The sequence below is a fragment of the Ranitomeya imitator genome, chromosome 6, assembly GCF_032444005.1.
Source record: "Ranitomeya imitator isolate aRanImi1 chromosome 6, aRanImi1.pri, whole genome shotgun sequence".
Taxonomy (NCBI): domain Eukaryota; kingdom Metazoa; phylum Chordata; class Amphibia; order Anura; family Dendrobatidae; genus Ranitomeya; species Ranitomeya imitator.
This window is the reverse complement of record NC_091287.1, coordinates 406251082-406272971: the sequence shown is the minus strand read 5'-3', so window position 1 is coordinate 406272971 and position 21890 is coordinate 406251082.

The window sequence follows — 21890 nt, the reverse complement described above, 5'->3', positions numbered from 1 at the left end:
TGGTGGAAACAATACCGTCTCCAACCGTCTCTCATTCTGCCATGTCCACCGGCACACCCGCTAGTTCCACGATCTCCAGCTCTCCGGTCCAGCTCACCCTACATGAGACTCTGGTTAGAAAAAGGAAATACTTATCCTCGCATCCGCGTACACAGGGTTTGAACACCCACATAGCTAGACTAATCTCGTTACAGATGATGCCCTACCGGTTAGTTGAAAGCGAAGCTTTCAAAGCCCTGATGGACTACGCTGAACCACGCTACGAGCTACCCAGTCGACACTTCTTTTCGAGAAAAGCCATACCAGCCCTCCACCAGCATGTTAAAGAGCATATCGTCCATGCACTCAGGCAATCTGTGAGTACAAAGGTGCACCTGACAACAGATGCATGGACCAGTAGGCATGGCCAGGGACGTTACGTGTCCATCACGGCACACTGGGTGAATGTGGTGGATGCAGGGTCCACAGGAGACATCAATTTTGGGACAGTTCTGCCTAGCCCATGGTCTAGGAAACAGTTGGCTGTAGGTGTTCGCACCCCCTCCTCCTCCTCCTCCTTGTCCTTCTGCAGAAGCGAGAGCTCGCCCACAGACCGCAGTCGGCAAACCACTCCATCCGCAGCTGCCACTGTTGCACACCAGTTGTCCCATTATGGGCCAGCCACTGGCAAGCATCAGCAGGCTGTATTGGCTATGAAGTGTTTGGGCGACAACAGACTCAACGCGGAAGTTCTGTCCGAGTTCTTGCACACAGAAACGCAGTCGTGGCTGGGCACAGTAGATCTTGAGGCAGGCAAGGTAGTGAGTGATAACGGAAGGAATTTCATGGCTGCCATCTCCCTTTCCCAACTAAAACACATTCCTTGCCTGGCTCACACCTTAAAACTGGTGGTGCAGTGCTTCCTGAAAAGTTATCCGGGGTTATCCGGCCTGCTCCTCAAAGTGCGCGGACTTTGCTCACATATCCGCCGTTCGCCCGTACACTCCAGTCGTATGCAGACCTATCAGCGGTCTTTGAACCTTCCCCAGCATCGCCTAATCATAGACGTTGCAACAAGGTGGAACTCAACACTGCACATGCTTCAGAAACTGTGCGAACAGAGGCGGGCTGTTATGTTTTTGTGGGAGGATACACATACACGGGCAGGCAGTAGGATGGCAGACATGGAGTTGTCAGGTGTGCAGTGGTCGAAGATACAAGACATGTGTCAAGTCCTTCAGTGTTTTGAGGAATGCACATGGCTGGTTAGTGCTGACAACGCCATAATAAGCATGAGCATCCCCCTAATGCGTCTGCTGATGCAAAGTTTGACGCACATAAAGGAGCAGGCATCTGCAGCCGAGGAAGAGGAAAGCCTTGATGACAGTCAGCCATTGTCTGGTCAGGGCAGTGTACAGGACGAGGTAGCGGGTGAACAGGAGGAGGAGGATGAGGAGGATGATGGGGATGAGTGTTTTGGTAATGAGGAAGCTTCTCCGGGGCCACTGGAAATTAGTGGCGTGGCAAGGCTGGGTTCTGGTTCTTTGAGGGACACAAGTGACGTAGATTTGCCTGAAACTGCCCCTCAACCAAGCACAACCGCAGATTTGACAACTGGAACTTTGGCACACATGGCGGATTATGCCTTACGTATCCTCAAAAGGGACACACGCATTACGAAAATGATGAACGATGACGATTACTGGTTGGCCTGCCTCCTTAATCCTCGCTATAAAGGCAAATTGCAAAATATTATGCCACATGAGAACTTGGAACTAATATTAGCAACCAAACAATCAACTCTTGTTGACCGTTTGCTTCAGGCATTCCCAGCACACAGCGCCCGTGATCGTTCTCACACGAGCTGCAGGGGGCAGCAGACCAGAAGTGTTAGAGGTGCAGAAATCAGAAGTGGCGTTGGACAGAGGGGTTTTCTGACCAGGTTGTGGAGTGATTTTGCTATGACCGCAGACAGGACAGGTACTGCTGCATCAATTCAAAGTGACAGGAGACAACATTTGTCCAGTATGGTTACTAACTATTTTTCATCCCTTATCGATGTTCTACCTCAACCTTCATTCCCATTTGATTACTGGGCATCCAAATTAGACACCTGGCCAGAATTGGCAGAATATGCATTGCAGGAGCTTGCTTGCCCGGCAGCTAGTGTCCTATCAGAAAGAGTATTCAGTGCTGCAGGTTCAATATTAACCGAAAAAAGGACTCGTCTGGCTACCCAAAATGTTGATGATCTAACCTTCATTAAAATGAACCACAACTGGATATCGAATTCTTTTGCCCCACCTTGCCCGGCCGACACCTAGCTTTCCTATGAAAAGGTACTGCCTGTGGACTACTCTGAATGACTTTATCAATCTCATATTTTGCAGCAGCTGATTGTCCAGCATACGACATGTTTACACCTCCCTAAATGGCCAAACTCCCCACACGGGGCCGTGGTATCGCCACTTGGCGCAAGCACCCGTGAGAGTGCTGTTTGTCTGAAGAGGTGGGTGTGCCCGCTTTTGGTCGACGGTACTGCCACTGGGTCCCTCATAGTACAATAAAGTGTCTCTGGCGGTGGTGGCGCGCAACCAACGTCAGACACACCGTTGTAACATGAGGGGCCCTGGGCCTGTACCGCCGGCCACAAGAGAGTTCCCCCACCCCCAGCTCAAACATTGCTCTACCACTTGCACAATTATCTCTCACAGTTCCATCAATGTTTAGTCTATGCGCTGACATCCGTAAATTCATGCCACTGACAATACCATTGTGTTGACATGTATGATGGTACTTAACATAGTCAGGGGCAGTGTCCTATATTTACCCAAGTAAATACTTTGTGCCAAATTACTAGGTCTGAAACTACGCAGAGGAGCCCACCCCTGTACCTAATGATTGCACCCTTTTGTGTTTTCGTTTTGTTGTAATGCGAGACATTAACATGTATGTATTGTTTGGGACTACTAACTGGCAGACACTCATTACAATCGGCCTCCGCTGACAACACCAATGCTGCCTGTGTACCCCTGCAAGAGAATTCAAAGTGCCTACAGCCAAATTTTATTATGTTAGGCCTTCGAAGCCTGTCTGCGGTCCCTCCTTCCACTAGGCCTCCACTGACCTGTCTACTGCTGCCTGTGTACCCATGGAACCAATTTTAAAGTGCCTACAGCCCAATTTTATTATGTTAGGCCTTCGAAGCCTGTCTGCGGTCCCTCCTTCCAATAGGCCTCCACTGACCTGTCTACTGCTGCCCGTGTACCCATGGAACCAATTTTAAAGTGCCTACAGCCAATTTTATTATGTTAGGCCTTTGAAGCCTGTCTGCGGTCCCTCCTTCCACTACGCCTCCACTGACCTGTCTACTGCTGCCCGTGTACCCCTGGAACCAATTATAAAGTGCCTACAGCCCAATTTTATTATGTTAGGCCTTCGAAGCCTGTCTGCGGTCCCTCCTTCCACTAGGCCTCCACTGACCTGTCTACTGCTGCCTGTGTACCCATTGAACCAATTTTAAAGTGCCTACAGCCCAATTTTATTATGTTAGGTCTTCGAAGCCTGTCTGCGGTCCCTCCTTCCACTAGGTCTCCACTGACCAGACCACTGCTGCCCGTGTACCCATGGAACCAATTTTAAAGTGCCTACAGCCCAATGATATTATGTTAGGCCTTCGAAGCCTCTCTGCGGTCCCTCCTTCCACTAGGCCTCCACTGACCAGACCACTGCTGCCCATGTACCCATGGAACCAATTTTAAAGTGCCTACAGCCCAATGATATTATGTTAGGCCTTCGAAGCCTGTCTGCGGTCCCTCCTTCCACTAGGCCTCCACTGACCAGACCACTGCTGCCCGTGTACCCCTGGAACCAATTATAAAGTGCCTACAGCCCAATTTTATTATGTTAGGCCTTCGAAGCCTGTCTGCGGTCCCTCCTTCCACTACGCCTCCACTGACCTGTCTACTGCTGCCCGTGTACCCCTGGAACCAATTATAAAGTGCCTACAGCCCAATTTTATTATGTTAGGCCTTCGAAGCCTGTCTGCGGTCCCTCCTTCGACTAGGCCTCCACTGACCAGACCACTGCTGCCCGTGTACCCATGGAACCAATTTTAAAGTGCCTATAGCCCAATGATATTATGTTAGGCCTTCGAAGCCTTTCTGCGGTCCCTCCTTCCACTATGCCTCCACTGACCTGTCTACTGCAGCCCGTGTACCCCTGGAACCAATTATAAAGTGCCTACAGCCCAATTTTATTATGTTAGGCCTTCGAAGCCTGTCTGCGGTCCCTCCTTCCACTAGGCCTCCACTGACCTGTCTACTGCTGCCCGTGTACCCCTGGAACCAATTATAAAGTGCCTACAGCCCAATTTTATTATGTTAGGCCTTCGATGCCTGTCTGCGGGCCCTCCTTCCAATAGTTCTCCACTGACCAGACCAATGTTGGCCGTGTACCCCTGGAACCCAGCTGAAAGTGCATGTAGCCTACTTTTTTTCTTTGTTTTATATTTATAGAGCCCAGATGACTACTCTGTACCACGGTTCAAGCTACCCAGTCGTCACTTCTTTTGCGAGAAAAGCCATCCCAGCCCTCCACCGGCATGAAAAATTCTGCATTGACATAGCACTCAGGCAATCAAAGAGTAGAAAGGTGCACCTGACCTGACAAGAGACGCATGGACCAGTAGGCATGTCCAAAAAAAGTTACGTGTCCATTACGGCGCACTGGGTTAATGTGTTGGATGCATGGTCCACAGGGGACAGCCTACAAAGTCTGTCTGCAGTCCCTAATTCAAATTGTCCTCCGTTGACCACACCACTGCTGCCCGTGTACCCCTGGAACCAATTTTAAAGTGCCTACAGACAAATTTTGTTATGTTAGGCCTACTACGCTTGTTTGTGGTCCCTCCTTCCAATACTCCTCCACTGACCACACCACTGCTGCCCGTGTACCCCTGGAACCTATTTTTAATTGCATAGAGCATCCTTTTTTTAATAGTAGGTGTACAAAGTCTGTCTGCGGTCCATAATTGAAATAGTCCTCCACTGACCAGACCAATGCTGCCTGTGTACCCCTGTAACCTTTTTTAAACTGCATTGAGCCACATTTTTGGTTTAAGGCCTACTACCTGTGTCTGTCAGCGCCACTCAATACAGCTGTCCTCCTTTGAAAAAAGCTGAGCGTCAATAGTCTGGTTTTCAGCCTCTAGGAATTTGAAAACTGCATTGGGGCTACTACTTCGGTATTGCCTACTAACGGTGTCTACCACTCCAAGGTGTTCCCCAGGTTTCCTCGCCATTGCTTTGGTCTTCCGACTCTCATTTAGTAGTTGTAGAAAACTACACTGCATTAGGCCTACAAATTGGGTATGGGGTATAGAGACGGTGTGTTCCACTCCAAGGTGTTCCCCAGGTTTCCTCGCCATTGCTTCGGTCTTCCGACTCTCGTTTAGTAGTTGTAGAAAACTACACTGCAATAGGCCTACAAATTGGGTATGGGGTGTAGAGACAGTGTGTTCCACTCCAAGGTGTTCCCCAGGTTTCCTCGCCATTGCTTCGATCTTCCGACTCTTGTTTAGTAGTTGTTGCAAACTACACTGCATTAGGCTTACAAATTGGGTATGGGGTGTAGAGACGGTGTGTTCCACTCCAAGGTGTTCCCCAGGTTTCGTCTACATTGCTTCGGTCTTCCGACTCTCGTTTAGTAGTTGTAGAAAACTACACTGCATTAGGCCTACAAATTGGGTATGGGGTGTAGAGACGGTGTGTTCCACTCCAAGGTGTTCCCCAGGTTTCCTCGCCATTGCTTCGGTCTTCCGACTCTCGTTTAGTAGTTGTAGAAAACTACACTGCATTAGGCCTACAAATTGGGTATGGGGTGTAGAGACGGTGTGTTCCACTCCAAGGTGTTCCCCAGGTTTCCTCGCCATTGCTTCGGTTTTCCGACTCTCGTTTAGTAGTTGTAGAAAACTACACTGCATTAGGCCTACAAATTGGGTATGGGGTGTAGAGACGGTGTGTTCCACTCCAAGGTGTTCTCCAGGTTTCCTCGCCATTGCTTCGGTCTTCCGACTCTCGTTTAGTAGTTGTAGAAAACTACACTGCATTAGGCCTACAAATTGGGTATGGGGTGTAGAGACGGTGTGTTCCACTCCAAGGTGTTCCCCAGGTTTCCTCGCCATTGCTTCAATCTTCCGACTCTCGTTTAGTAGTTGTTGCAAACTACACTGCATTAGGCCTACAAATTGGGTATGGGGTGTAGAGACGGTGTGTTCCACTCCAAGGTGTTCCCCAGGTTTCCTTGCCATTGCTTCGGTCTTCCGACTCTCGTTTAGTGGTTGTTGAAAACTACACTGCATTAGGCCTACTAGTTGGGTTGGGGCCTTCTATCTGTGTCTGCCGCTCCTTGCTGTTCTCCTACAGTGAACAAAGCTGTGCCGCCTGTTTACTACTCTTGCCAATTTTGAACTGCATTTAGACTACTTACAGATTTGGGCCTACTCTCTGTGTCAGCCTCTCATTCCAGTTGTCCTCCACTGAACAAAACAATGCCCCCTGGTTAGTCCTGTTAACAATTTTGAACTGCATTTAGCCCACTTTATTCTTTGGGCCTATATCTGTGTTTTCTCCTCATCCTGCCCATTGCCCAGCCAGTGATAGATGAGTCTGCTGGTACACTGACCCATAACGCAACATTCCCCGTGCACGTTACACTGCAAGATTGTGACCCTGCTGAAAGTCAGGTCCCCCTTCCCGCATACCATACCACATTACACGAGGACAAAGAGGAAGGTGCAGATGAAGGTGCAGGTTCCTTCATCAGGTGGGGGGAAGAATAATCGTTGGCGACGTCACTGGCACAGGGCCTCTCATAGTACGCAAAAGTGTTGCTGCCGGTGGGAGGCGCCCCCGCCGTGCAAACACACCGCTGTACTTTGAGGGGCCCTGTGCCAGTGCCAATGCCAACGAGTGGGCCCCCCTCTTGCTCAGGATCACAGCACTTGCAAAGTTGAAATACTTACCTCTCCCTGCTCCACTGCCGTGACGTGGCCCAGATGTCCTTGGCCCACTAATTGCTTGAACCAGCCCTACCCCCCACAACTTTAGCCAAATGACCCCCAATTTCAAATGCCTTACAATTATTATAAGCTAAATTACGATTGACAAGCATCAGTAGCAAGAATGGATGTTTTTGCCAATACAATGGGCTCTGTACATGTTTTCCTGGCCTCTACTCACTGCCGACTATGCTCCCCCATTGACTTGCATTGGGTTTCGTGTTTCGGTCGATCCCCGACTTTTCGCGATAATCGGCCGATTCCACTCGACTCGACTTTTGAGATAGTCGGGTTTCGCGAAACCTGGCTCGACTCTAAAAAGGTCAAGGTCGCTCAACTCTAGTAGTGACTGTTGCATGACTTTTGGGCCCATGAGCTCTAGGTGCCAAATCTGCAGTCTCAGCAGGGGACTGGGTGGAAGACATAGCAAAGCGACTGAAGGCATGCTCAGCCTACAAATCTAAAATCACCTCTACTTGTTCTGGTCTCACCATTCAACCAACGGTATTCGGGCCTATGAAATTACACAGAATGTCCTGTCACCTGCTTGCAGCAGAGGAAGGTATTTAGCTTGGCTGTGTAGCAGACACAAATCCACCCTTCCCTCTCTCTCCCTGCACCAGCTACATCACCACCAGCAAGAGGGCCACATCTTCTATTTGATGCTCCCCTCATTGTTTTCAACTCAAAAAATTGCAGAGTATTAAACTGCCTGTATACAGAGAGAGAGTGGCCAGCAAATTAATACATTTCCAGTTTTCAGAGTACCCCCCTAAAAATCAATAAAAAGAGAAGTGCTGCCTACCTCCTCCTCCTCCGTCTCTTCTACCTCCACCACCACCTCCTTCTCAACCTTCTGCTCCACTTGGACCTCCGCCTCCTAGTTCAAGATAATTATTATTTTTTTTATTCTATGCTATTTTAAGTTACAGTATTTTCATATACACATTTGTTTTCAGGGCAATTGTCCTGCTCTTACCCCATTTAGCTTCCTTTTGCAGTCCCCTGACCCTTACTATGAACAGTTCACAGCCATTTTAAGGCACCAAAGTTTGGGTCCCAATTGACTTCTAATGGTTTTGGGTTAGGAGTCAAGTTCTGTCCCGAACCAAACTTTTAATTGTAGCTTTGTCAAACTCGCCGAACTTCAGCATTCACAAGTCAGCTCATATCTAATAATAAATTGGAATTTTTTTCTTGTTTTCCAGTATATAACTAATGATGTCATTTAAAAGTACATCTCATCCCGCACAAAACAAGCCCTCATTTGGCTATATTGATAAAACAATAAAAAAAAGTTATTGCTCTTGGAAGAAGGGGATTAAAAAGCAAAAAAAAAAACTGGAAATTTCCCTGGGGTGAAGTGATTAATATTAAAGTAACTCTAACATACGTATTTGGCAAACTGGCACTTAAAAAACAAGGTCGAATATAGTGAAGCTTCAGTAAAACTAAAAAGCCATGACCCTTACAACTAGGAATAAATGAATAAAAAAGAAAAATTGTTTTGTCATCTGAACAAGTACATCACAAAAACGTCATTGTCTATACATATGAGTTATGTGTATATGTACATCTTATTTATGCTTGTGTGGATGCTTGGTCAGTAGTACTTTGCATATGCAGGCTTAATTTGTAAATGCACAGCATGTGCACATTTTATTATATTGTTCTTAATGGCCTGATGGATAGAGGGGGCAGATACAAGTAGAGTTGAGCAACTATGTTTGGGTCCCTCTTATTTGGCAATTTATAGCGCTTACAGAATAAGCTGCAGAGGGTACCCGGCTTCCTGGATCGTGCCAGCCAGTCAGCTGATTGGCACCGCAGCTGCATGTGTCGCGGCTGTGTCACAGTCACAGCACATGTATGGAGAGCCTGTTTGTTGGGCTCTCCATGCATGTGTCATGCCAGTCACACAGCCGCGACACATGCAGCTGCGCAGTTAAACAGCTGATCAGCCGGAGCGATCCAGGAAACCGGGTTCCCTCTGCAGCTTATTCGGTAAGCGCTATAGCTTGCCGAATAAGAGAATAAGAGGGAACCCGAACATATTCTCTCCACTCTAGATACAAGTCCTGCACATGCGCCCTTCACTGTCAGTGTCTGCAACTGCACAGCAACCCATGGTGCATTGTGTGCTCTGACACCATTATATCATAGCCATAGTACTGTCATGTGTATTAAATATCTCCTTATAGGATGATGAATCTAATCATAAATTCATTTTTGAGTAAATTATTAGAGTCGATGAAGAAATGAACAAAGAATGATTTCAGTAAAGGGGTTGTTCACGACCCGAAGTACCCCTTCTAAATTAGCATGTTTGCCCCAAGAAAAATAACTCATGTACGGTGCTAGCGCAGTTCAAGCAGTGTCGGCTCTTGCTAATCTGGAGGTTTGATGCGCTAGATGATGGGGAAAGTGAAGTCATCTCTGATTGGCCACAGGATTCACGTGATATAACAATGTTAAGCAATCACAAGGAGAGCAAGTGCCCACACCGCTGGTTCGGCACTAACATTAGAGGTGAGTATTCTGTAAGTGTTATTATTTTACTGGGGCCAAACATGCAGATTAAGATGGGGTTGCCAATTAGTGGACATCCCCTTTAAAGGCCTAACTGTGATTTCCTCATATTTTCAATGGCGTGCATCTTAAATCGATCACATGTACTTACCTCTTACAACCTCACTGTGAAAAATATAGAAATCGATAACTCTATGACAGTGTTGCTTGAATGTCATTCCTTACATTACCTTTATAGCCACTGTTTTGGGGAAAAACTATATATACTGTCACGTTGTTATTCCTAGCTGGAAGGAACAGCAATAAAGAAATGCATGTTTAATTCAAACATCAGAGAATCCTTAATTAGCTATATTTTTTCTAGATAGATTGCTTACGTAAGACAGAAATGCAAATTACCTTTTGAATCACCTTTTGTTACCATATGTTTATGTAACACATTATTTTTGAGTCTTCTTGTACACATTTTGTTCAAAAAAAGAAATCTCTCTCGTTGTTACATCCTGTTATTTTGCATGTAAATATAACCTGAAAGAGTATTTAAAAAGTCCAGTAAAATACGTGAGGCCAACAGCCCGAAACACCGTGTCTGCGAATTGAGATACTGATTTAGCTTTTATCCTAAGTCATATTGCACGACTCGTTTAAAGGGTTGATTGTGACTTGTAGGATCGTTACTTCCAACAGGTGGCGCTATAGAGTTTAAGTCCTCTTTTTCTCAGAAGAGGCAATTTGCACAGTAAAATACAATATTCTATACTTTAAGCAGTAAATAAGCAAAAGTTTTGAAGAGCTGGTAGAGGTAATAAAATAAGAAAAATATAGCATTTGTCTAACGAAAGTAGGGAGTCTTTGCAAGTAGGCTCAAAACAAATAGTATCATAGTGTACAAATATGAAACTTAACTAAGGCCTCACCAGATCTGTTATTTAACCATTTCCCAATGTAAGATGCAATCGTATATACCGCATCCGCAAAAGCCCAATCAAAATTTAAATTAATTTACCCAAATGCAAAATGGCGTTAAGTGAAATAAAAGTCAAAATGACCAAATTGCGTTTTTTTGGTCACTGCACCTCTCTTAACCTCTGCAGTCCCAGGTAATTTTCGTTTTTTTCCTGAGATGGGTCGAATATGAGATAATTCACGATTAACACAGCATTGAAACAAGTGGGTTGTTGTCAGTCTGTACAATAACTTCAGACCCCGACAGATATTCCACAAGCTTTTTGGTCATGGCCCATTCCAGGGCTAACTATTCTAGTTTGAATTAGCTATGTGACAATGTGAGCTTCAGTGCCCGGAAGGCTTCTTTCTGCCTCATTCCCCACTGGATCGTCCGACTCTTGGGTTGTCCTGCAATCTCCCTTTGCAGTTCGTGTAGTGGGAACACCGTCTTAGTAAAATCCTTGATGAATCCTCTGTAATAACCCAATAGGCCCAAGAATGCTCTTAAATCTCAACATCGTGGGTACAGGTCACTTCTACATGGCAGCCCCTTTCTCCTGTGTCGGGTATACTCCTTCACCAGAGATTGTAAGCCCTAGGTATTCTGTTTCCATCTGTAGAAAATGACATTTTCAAGGCTTTATCTTCAGTCCATGTTTTTGAAGCTGCTCTAGCATCTGCCCGAGACTAGCAAGATGCTCCTCAAATGTGGTGGAGTAGATTATAATGTCGTCAAGGTATATCAGAGTCATCTCAAAGTTCAAGTCTCTGAGACACCTTTCCATCTATCGCTGAAATGTCCACCGGTTTAAGTTAGCCCAAAAGGCATCCTATTAAACTTGAACAGTCCCATAGGGAGGATGATAGCTGTCTTCAGCCAATCACTCTTGGCTATGGGAAGTTGCAGTAGCCACTAGCCAAATCAAGAGAGGAAAAATATCTAGCTTTCCTTAGTGCCAACAGGGATTCTTCTGTCCTTGGCAGAGGGTAAAAATCTCTGACAGTGCAAGTGTTCACGTGCCGATAGTCCATACAGAACCTCAAAGTCCATTCCTTCTTCCAGACCAACACAAAGCTCTGGCTTTATTGTAGCACCCCATTTTGTAGCATGTGAGCCAGCAGAGCCTTCACTTCTTGATACATTTGAGGTGGAATATGATGATATCTTTCTCGTATAGGGCCTGTATTTCATGCTGGATGGCCTCTGTGTACCCAAAGTTGTCACTGTGTTGGTCAAACACATCCTGATATTGCACCAACAGGTCTTCCACTTGCTCCACTTGTCTGGAGGAAAACTCAGTTAGATCTGCTTCCTTCTCCTCCAATATACCATGGCAATCAGTTGCTTGTACTACTCTCTATTCTTCCAGTTTATAGACACTGACAGTGTCCATAGGTCCCCATCCACAGGGGTGAATTTCACTTTATCGGATTTTGCGAGATCTTCAGGCATCACATAGACTTGAGTTATTTCTTCCTGGGAGCCAGCCATAGGCTTGTCCCACTGCCTGCCCCATTTGAGGGCCTCCTGTTCTCAGACTCTAGCTTCTGCTCCAACCTCGTGGAAGCTCATCTTTGCATTGTAGAGCAAATGTCCTTTCAGGGCCTTCCTTAATTATATGTCTCTTAGGCCCACAATCAGTTGGTCCCTTAATACTTCATCCAGGGAGCCGAGTCCAGTACATTCATCATTGGTTTAATTAGTGGTATGAGCCGTTACTTCTTGAAGAGCATTCATGTATTGGACAACTGTCTTTCCTCTCTCTGAACCCAATGGAAGAGGCAAATATGCTGACTACCCAAAATTGGTTGCATCAACGTGCATGTCCTCTAGCAATTTGATCATCTTATCTAAAGTATCATGGTCTTGTGGTTGTCTGAACATGACCATCTGTTGGGCCTCACAATCTAAGGTCACCAAAGCTATCTCTGTCTATAAAGCAAGTGTCATAGAGTGCATTCATAGTATGCTATTTACACATTGAACCCAGTCGCACATCAGTAAGTTGTCACCTGTAAACTTCTGTATGTTGCTGAGCATAGCTCCGAGGTAAAGAATGCCCCCCACTAATCCGCCATTTCTGGGCTTGAATGTTGCATTCTGCCACTGATCTACAAAGCCATCCACAACGTGTCCCCTCCCAATATCTCTGAACTAATCTCCCAATATCTTCGCTCACGTAATCTTTGATCCTCCCAAGACCTCCTGCTCTCCTCCACACTTATTCGTTCCTCACACAACCACCTCCAAGATTTCTCCCAAATATCCCCCATCCTCTGGAATTTCAACTAACAGTGGTTGTAGTCTATCATTCTTTTATCTCTATGGCTGTGTGAAGGGAAACAGGGATTTCATGGCTTTATAACAGACAGAGGACAACTTGTGTCTCGGCCAGCTAGGAACTGTGGTAACCTTATGGAGGTCAACGCAGTTCACAGCTGATGGCTCACCCAGACATTATCAAGTGAACAGCCGACTGTGACCTGCGGTAACCTTAATGATAACACTACTTGTCAACGGCTGCTGGTTCTCAAGCTACTCTCAGGGTGTTGCGGTGGCCGTGGTAAGGGGTCACGTTATGGATGTCACTGCTCATTACAGCCTATGGATATAGAGTCAGGGATTGCCATGCCTCATCAATATTATGGATTTGCGATGGACCCTGTGGATTATTTTTTTTGCTAATAAATGGATAAAACAGTGTAATGTTCAGGGAGTGATTTTCACAATTAAAGTGCTTTTGTGTATTGCATATGGATTACTTAAGCATGTCATATGGATGCTAGGTGAGGAAAATCGTACTGTACTTGCACGACACTCACATGACACTTGTCCTGCATTTCTGAATCAAAATTGGACCAATTTTTTATTTGCTAGTGTGACTCTGCCTTAGTCTCTCTCCTGTAAAGTGCAAGCTCTTATGCTCAGCAGGGTACTCTCTTTCAACAGTATAGTGTAAGTTCTGATGATCAATGGGGTCCTTTTTTCTCTTTAGTGTGCAAGCTCTTACGGACAGAAGGGTTATCGCACTCCTCTTCCCGTATGTTTATTTTCCGAAAATTGCAAGCTTTCCAGTGTTGAGATTTAAAAAAATAAAAAGTGTGGCAAAGTCGGCAAATCTGAATTTAAAAATACTTACTTTTCATTAAGAAAAACCTTTCAGATTGTTATTTCCAATCCTTCCTTTTATTTGCAGACCCACTAATATGCAATTTGAAGCCTGCTCCTAGATTCAAACTTTTCTTAAAGGGGTTGTCTACTTCTACCGTTACCACCATACTGCTGCTCTACCCTCACCTTCTATATCCTTACCCATCCCTGCTACATTGTGAGCCCTCACAGGTAGGGTCCTCGCTCCATCTCTACTAGGTGACTTGTTTTGTTCAAGATTATTATTTTTTTTATTATGTATATCCTTTTTCACATGTAAAGCTCCATGGAATAAATGATGCTATAATAATAAATAATAATAATACTAGGACTATACCTTTTTAAACTAAATGTTTGGCCCCAATAAAATAAATAAACCTCACTTGCTGGCACCATTCCAGCGGTGTCATCACTCGCGGTCCTGGGGCTGTGATGCAGTAAAATGACATGTGATGCCTGGTGCCTACTCAGCTCTGGCATCACTTTCTCTGCTTCCTGTCGAAATGAACATGAAAAGGAAGTCTGACATCAGCCGTAGCCCTGACTTCCTCTTCATGTTCAGTTTGTCAAAAGGCGGAGATAGTAACGCCAGTGCTGATTAGGCGCCGGGCATCACGTGTCATTACACTGCATCACAACTCCGAGACCGCAAGTGCTGACACAGCTAGAATGTTGCCGGCACGGGGGCGAGTATAGGTTTATTTATTTGATCGGGGCTGAACATCTTTGTTGATCCAGCTCTTTGACACTCGCTCTTTCAGACGAACCGGGTCTTGCTTTATGAATGTACTTACACTTATTTTTTTCTTTTCTCATTGCATGGTTGAACTTTATTAACATGTTTCTTTTTCAACCATTATAACATATTTAACTACATACCTGGAACCTTTTGCATTAAGCCATTGTAAATGTTTGAAGGGAAGGTTATAGAGCAGGGGGATTTTAGTAGATTTATTTACAGTTTTGTGAGAACACAATGATTATATCTTGTGCTTTAATCATTTAAACCTCTGATCTTTCTTGGATTTTTGGTCCAGTAGGTGGTCCAGTCTAGCTTTATTTGTATAAGTGTGCTTGGAGAGATAATGTACCTGTCAAACACTGATATCATAAAAAATCCCAGAAAGAGCAGATGTTTAAATGATTAAAAGGTTGGAATCACACTAGCATATGGGCTTTAAACCTTTAAACCTTTCAATTATTGTGCAAATTTTGTATACTTTTTTATTTTATTCATATCTTATATGTTAGTTTGTTCAGTGTGTTTGTGTTACTGTTTGTGAATATTATTTTGTAATCCAAATATACTTACCTGCACATTATTATTTTTTAGCATTTTTACGACTAAGAATGTTTGGGTATGGTGAAAGGCTGATATTGCGGATTTCTGGCTCCTGTAGAAAAATTATAAGACCACTGCAGTCTATATCCAACATTTTTATTAATTGTATGCATATCCCTCATTAATGTGTTCAGTGTGTGTGTTGCATAATGTATTCTATTCATATTATCCTGTATGTCCTATACTATTATATTTTGCTCACAACATGTCACGGCAAATAATATATCACAAATGTGGCTATTATTGATAATAGCACCAATAGATACACATACAATAAATATACGTAGATGTTTTCTAACTAGATACCTCTTACAACATACATACTCACACTCTTCAATTGTTGGGTTGACATGCTACGTGTAAACACAATTATTATGTTCTAATTAATTTAACATCTATAGCAGCTGGCAACTGTTATCTGTAAAACTTAGAATATATATCTAGACTTTGTCAATTCAATAATTATATGATTAAGCCAGTTTGGGATAGATGTTGATTGCTATGCAATGGTAATAATTTTTTATTAACCTTTTAGGAGCCCAGGTCCTGTTTTAACACTTTCATTCATGTTAGTCAAAACAGTTACCGTGTTTTTCGCTTTATAAGACGCACCTGATTGTAAGATGCACCCCCAAATTTGGTGAAGAAAAAGAGAAAAAAATATTTTTTTATGTTAAATGGGGGTCTGTATTATAATTCCAGTGTTCGTCTTACAAATCATATGTCCCTCATCCTGGTATCTATATAACCCCCATCCTTGTGCTGGCACATGTCCCCCTGTGCTGCTGTCAGTCACATGCCCCCTGGGTCACTATATGCCCCCCTGTGCTGCTGGCAGACACATGCCCCCCTGGGTCACTATATGCCCCCCTGTGCTGCTGGCAGGCACATGCCCCCCTGGGTCACTATATGCCCCCTTGTGCTGGCAGGCACATGCCCCCCTGGTCACAATATGTTCCCTTGTGCTGCTGGCAGGGACATGCCCCCTGGTTCACTATATGCCCCCCTGTGCAGCTGGCAGGCACATGCCCCCCTGGTTCACTATATACCCCCTGTGCTGCTGGCAGGCACATGCCCTCTTGTGCCACTATATGCCCCCCTGTGCTGGCAGGCACATGCCCCCCGGTCACAATATGCCCCCCTGTGCTGGCAGGGATATGCCCCCCTGTGCTGCTGGCAGACACATCTGCCCAGGGGTGGATTAAGGGTAGCCAGGGCCCCGGGCTGTTCAGACACTGTGGGCCCCCCGGGTCATGTGACGGGGGTCATGTGACGGGGGTCATGTGACGGGGGTCATGTGACGGGGCCCGGGGGTCATGTGACGGGGGTCATGTGACATACCCGAGCCAGATTATTCCAGAAAAATGGCCGGGCCCTACTCTACTGTAACCTATTAAATATTTGTTAAAATCTGCAATACAATTTAGGTATATTTTGACCAATAATATCACATTCAAGGAACAAATACCACCGCACCATGACCAGACCACAAATTACAACCACAGTGATCGAATAATATCACATACAAGGAACAAATACCACCGCACCATGTCAAGACCACATATTACCACTTGGTGACCAAATAGCACATACAAGGGACAAATACCACAACACCATTTCCAGACCACATATTACCACCACATAGTGACTGAATACTACAATACTGATCAGTAATAAAAAAACAAACAAAAAACAAACAAACACAATACTATCACTATAAGTGCCAGTATTCACAGGAGATCTGTACTTAGTATGCAGTGTCTGTGTAGAGGTAATACAGAGATCACTGGTGGTATTATACACAGGAGCTCTGTATATAATGTATATGGAATACAGTGATCACTGGTGACATAGTACACAGGAGCTCTGTATATAGTATACAGTGTATAGTGTCAGTGTATAGGTAACACTGACTCACCAGTGACGTCTCTAGGTGAAGTCCTTCATCTTTCATCCAGCAAAGACCGCCATCATTTTTTCTAGCCAGGACTCGTTTCTGCAGGAAATAACACAGTTATCTCGAGCTCCGCTTGCAGAACACATTACTTAATTTTTCACAACTTCTACATTACAACACGAAGAAAAAAAGGCGACAGTGTCACTCTGCACAGTAACAGGACCGCCCCCCCATTTAAAACAGTATACTCAAAAAAATAAAATAAATACATCACTGCAGTAATAATATCCCTTAACCCCTTAGCGACCGCCGATACGCCTTTTAACGGCGGCCGCTAAGGGTACTTAAACCACAGCGCCGTTAATTAACGGCGCTGTGGAAAAAGTCCATAGCGCCCCCCAGAGGCCGATTTTCTCCGGGGTCTCGTCTGCCGAGGGTAGCCGAGACCCCAGAGAACATGATTCGGGGGGTTTTTAACCCACCCCGCATTTGCGATCGCCGGTAATTAACCGTTTACCGGCGATCGCAAAAAAAAAAAAAGCGATCTCTTTTTAATTTCTCTGTCCTCCGATGTGATCGCACATCGGAGGACAGAGAAAAGGGGTCCCAGGTGGCCCCCCAATACTCACCTAGCTCCCCCGATGCTCCTCGTGTCTCCCGGTGGGCGCCGCCATCTTCAAAATGGCGGGCGCATGCGCAGTGCGCCCGCCGGCCGGCACCGGGAGAATCTTTGGGGTCTCGGCTGCCGGGGGTAGCCGAGACCCCAAAGAGCATGATCGGGGTCGGTATTACCGACCCCTGTTTTGCGATCGCCGGTAATTAACTGTTTACCGGCGACCGCCAAAAAAAAAAAGTAAAGTGTAATTCTCTGTCCTCTGATGTGATCGCACATCAGAGGACAGAGAAATAGGGGGATTCGGGGACCCTAGCATACTCACCTAGGTCCCTGGATCCTCTTGATGCTCCTCCTGGCCGCCGGCAGAAGAACATGGCGGACGCATGCCCAGTGCGCCCGCCATCTGTCTCCATCTGCCGGCCGGCAGGAGAACAGCAGTTGGGGCTAAAATTAGGGTTAGGGTTAGGGGTAGGGTTAGGGGTAGGGTTAGGGTTAGGGGTAGGGTTAGGGGTAGGGTTAGGGGTAGGGTTAGGGGTAGGGTTAGGGGTAGGGACAGGGTTAGGGGTAGGGTTAGGGTTAGGGGTAGGGCTAGGGTTAGGGCTAGGGGTAGGGTTAGGGGTAGGGTTAGGGGTAGGGTTAGGGTTAGGGGTAGGGTTAGGGGTAGGGTTAGGGGTAGGGTTAGGGGTAGGGCTAGGGTTAGGGCTAGGGTTGGGGCTAAATTTAGGGTTAGGGTTGGGGCTAAATTTAGGGTTAGGCTTCTTTCACACTTACGTCGGTACGGGGCCGTCGCAATGCGTCGGCCCGACATACCGACGCACGTTGTGAAAATTGTGCACAACGTGGGCAGCAGCTGTAGTTTTTCAACGCATCCGCTGCCCAATCTATGTCCTGGGGAGGAGGGGGCGGAGTTACGGCCACGCATGCGCGGTCAGAAATGGTGGATGCGACGTACAAAAAAACATTTCATTGAACTTTTTTTGTGCCGACGCTCCGCCAAAACACAACTGATCCAGTGCACGACGGACGCGACGTGTGGCCATCCGTCACGATCCGTCGGCAATACAAGTCTATGGGCAAAAAACGCATCCTGCGGGCACATTTGCAGCATCCGTTTCTTGTCCAAAACGACGGATTGCGACGGAATGCCAAACGATGCAAGTGTGAAAGTAGCCTTAGGGCTAGGGTTAGGGTTGGGGCTAAAGTTAGGGCTAGGGTTGGGGCTAAAGTTAGGGTTAGAGCTGGGATTAGGGTTAGGGTTTGGATTAGGGTTGGTATTAGGGTTAGGGTTGGCATTAGGGTTACGCTTGGGATTAGGGTTAGGTTTGGGATTAGGGTTAAGGTTAGGGTTGTGATTAGGGGTGTATTGGGATTAGGGTTAGGTTTGAGGTTAGGGTTGAGATTAGGATTAGGGGTGTGTTGGATTTAGGGTTTTGATTAGGGTTATGGTTAGGGTTGACAATAGGGTTGTTTTGGGGTAAGGGTTGTGATTATGGTTAGGGTTAGTGATTAGGATTATGGATCAGGTTGGGATTAGGGTTAGGGGTGTGTTGGGGTTAGGGTTGGAGCTAGAATTGGGGGGTTTCCACTGTTTAGGTACATCAGGGGGTCTCCAAACACGACAGCCAATTTTGCGCTCAAAAAGTCCAATGGTGCTCCCTCCCTTCTGAGCTCTGCCGTGCGCCCAAACAGTGGGTTACCCCCACATATGGGGCATCAGCGTACTCGGGATAAATTGGACAACAACTTCTGGGGTCCAATTTCTCTTGTTACCCTTGTGAAAATAAAAACTTGGGGGCTACAAAATCTTTTTTGTGAAAAAAAAATATTTTTTATTTTCACGACTCTGCATTCTAAACTTCTGTGAAGCACTTGGGCATTCAAAGTTCTCACCACACATCTAGATAAGTTCCTTGGGGGGTCTAGTTTCCAAAATGGGGTCACTTGTGGGGGGTTACTACAGTTTAGGTACATCAGGGGCTCTGCAATCGCAACATAATGCCCACAGACCATTCTATCAAAGTCTGCATTCCAAAAAGGCGCTCCTTCCCTTCCGAGCTCTGCCGTGCGCCCAAACAGTGGTTTACCCCCACATATGGGGCATCAGCGTACTCGGGATAAATTGGACAACAACTATTGCAGTCCAATTTCTCCTGTTACCCTTGTGAAAATAAAAACTTGGGGGCTACAATATCTTTTTTGTGGGAAAAAAAAATATTTTTTATTTTCACGACTCTGCATTCTAAACTTCTGTGAAGCACTTGGGCATTCAAAGTTCTCACCACACATCTAGATAAGTTCCTTGGGGGGTCTAGTTTCCAAAATGGGGTCACTTGTGGAGGGTTTCTACTGGTTAGTTACATCAGGGGCTCTGCAAACGCAACATAATACCCGCAGACCATTCTATCAAAGTCTGCATTCCAAAACGGCGCTCCTTCCTTCCGAGCTCTGCCGTGCGCCCAAACAGTGGTTTACCCCCACATATGGGGTGCCAGCATACTCAGGACAAATTTGACAACAACTTTTGGGGTCCAATTTCTCTTGTTACCCTAGTGAAAATAAAAACTTGGGGGCTAAAAAATCTTTTTTGTGGAAAAAAAAAATATTTTTTATTTTCACGGCTCTGCATTATAAACTTCTGTGAAGCACTTGGGCATTCAAGGTTCTCACCACACATCTAGATAAGTTCCATGGGGGGTCTAGTTTCCAAAATGGGGTCACTTGTGGGGGATTTCTACTGTTTAGGCACATCAGGGGCTCTCCAAACGCGACATGGCGTCCGATCTCAATTCCAGCCAATTCTACATTGAAAAAGTAAAACGTCACTCTTTCTCTTCCAAGCTCTGCAGTGCGCCCAAACAGTGGTTTATCGCCACATATTGGGTATCGATGTACTCAGGAGAAATTGCACAACAACTTTAGTGGTCTAATTTCTCCTGTCACCCTTGTGAAACCAAAAATTTGTGGGCAAAAAATCATTTTTGTAGAAAAAATGCAATTTTTTTTTTCACGGCTCTACGTTATAAACTTCTGTGAAGCACATGGGGGTTCAAAGTGCTCGCCACACATCTAGATAAGTTCCTTAAGGGGTCTAGTTTCCAAAATGGTGTCACTTGTGGGGGGTTTCCACTGTTTAGGCACATCAGGGGCTCTCCAAACGCGACATGGCGTCCAATCTCAATTCCAGCCAATTCAACATTGAAAAAGTAAAACGGCACTCCTTCTCTTCCAAGCTCTGCGGTGCGCCCTAACAGTTGTTTACCCCCACATATTGGGTATCAGCGTACTCAGGAGAAATTGCACAACAACTTTTGTGGTCTAAATTCTCCTGTTACCCTTGTGAAAATAAGAATTTGTGGGCGAAAAGATCATTTTTGTGTAAACAAAAGCGATTTTTTATTTTCACGGCTCTACGTTATAAACTTCTGTGAAGCACTTGGGGGTTCAAAGTGCTCACCACACATCTAGATAAGTTCCTTAAGGGGTCTAGTTTCCAAAATGGTGTTACTTGTGGGGAGTTTCCACTGTTTAGGCACATCAGGGGCTCTCTAAACGTGACATGGCGTCCGATCTCAATTCCAGCCAATTCTGCATTGAAAAAGTCAAACGGCGCTCCTTCACTTCTAAGTTCTGCGGTGCGCCCTAACAGTGGTTTACCCCCATATATGGGGTATTGGCGTATTCAGGAGAAATTGCATAACAAAATTTATGGTTACATTTCTGTTTTTACACTTGTGAAAATAAAAAAAATGGTTCTGAATTAAGATGTTTGCAAAAAAAAGTTAAATGTTCATTTTTTCCTTCCACATTGTTTCAGTTCCTGTGAAGCATGTAAAGGGTTAATAAACTTCTTGAATGTGGTTTTGAGAACCTTGAGGGGTGTAGTTTTTAGAATGGTGTCACACTTCATTATTTTCTATCATATAGACCCCTCAAAATGACTTCAAATGTGATGTGGTCCCTAAAAAAAATGGTGTTGTAAAAATGAGAAATTGCTGGTCAATTTTTAACCCTTATAACTCCCTAACAAAAAAAAATTTTGTTTCCAAAATTGTGCTGATGTAAAGTAGACATGTGGGAAATGTTATTTATTAACTTTTTTTTAGTGACATATCTCTCTGATTAAAAGGGCATAAAAATACAAAGTTTGAAAATTGCAAAATTTTAAAAATTTTCGCCATATTTCCGTTTTTTTCATAAATAATCGCAAGTAATATCGAAGAAATGTTACCACTAGCATGAAGTACAATATGTCACGAAAAAACAATCTCAGAATCAGCTGGATCCGTTGAAGCGTTCCAGAGTTATAACCTCATAAAGTGACAGTGGTCAGAATTGCAAAAATTGGCCTGGTCATTAAGTACCAAATTG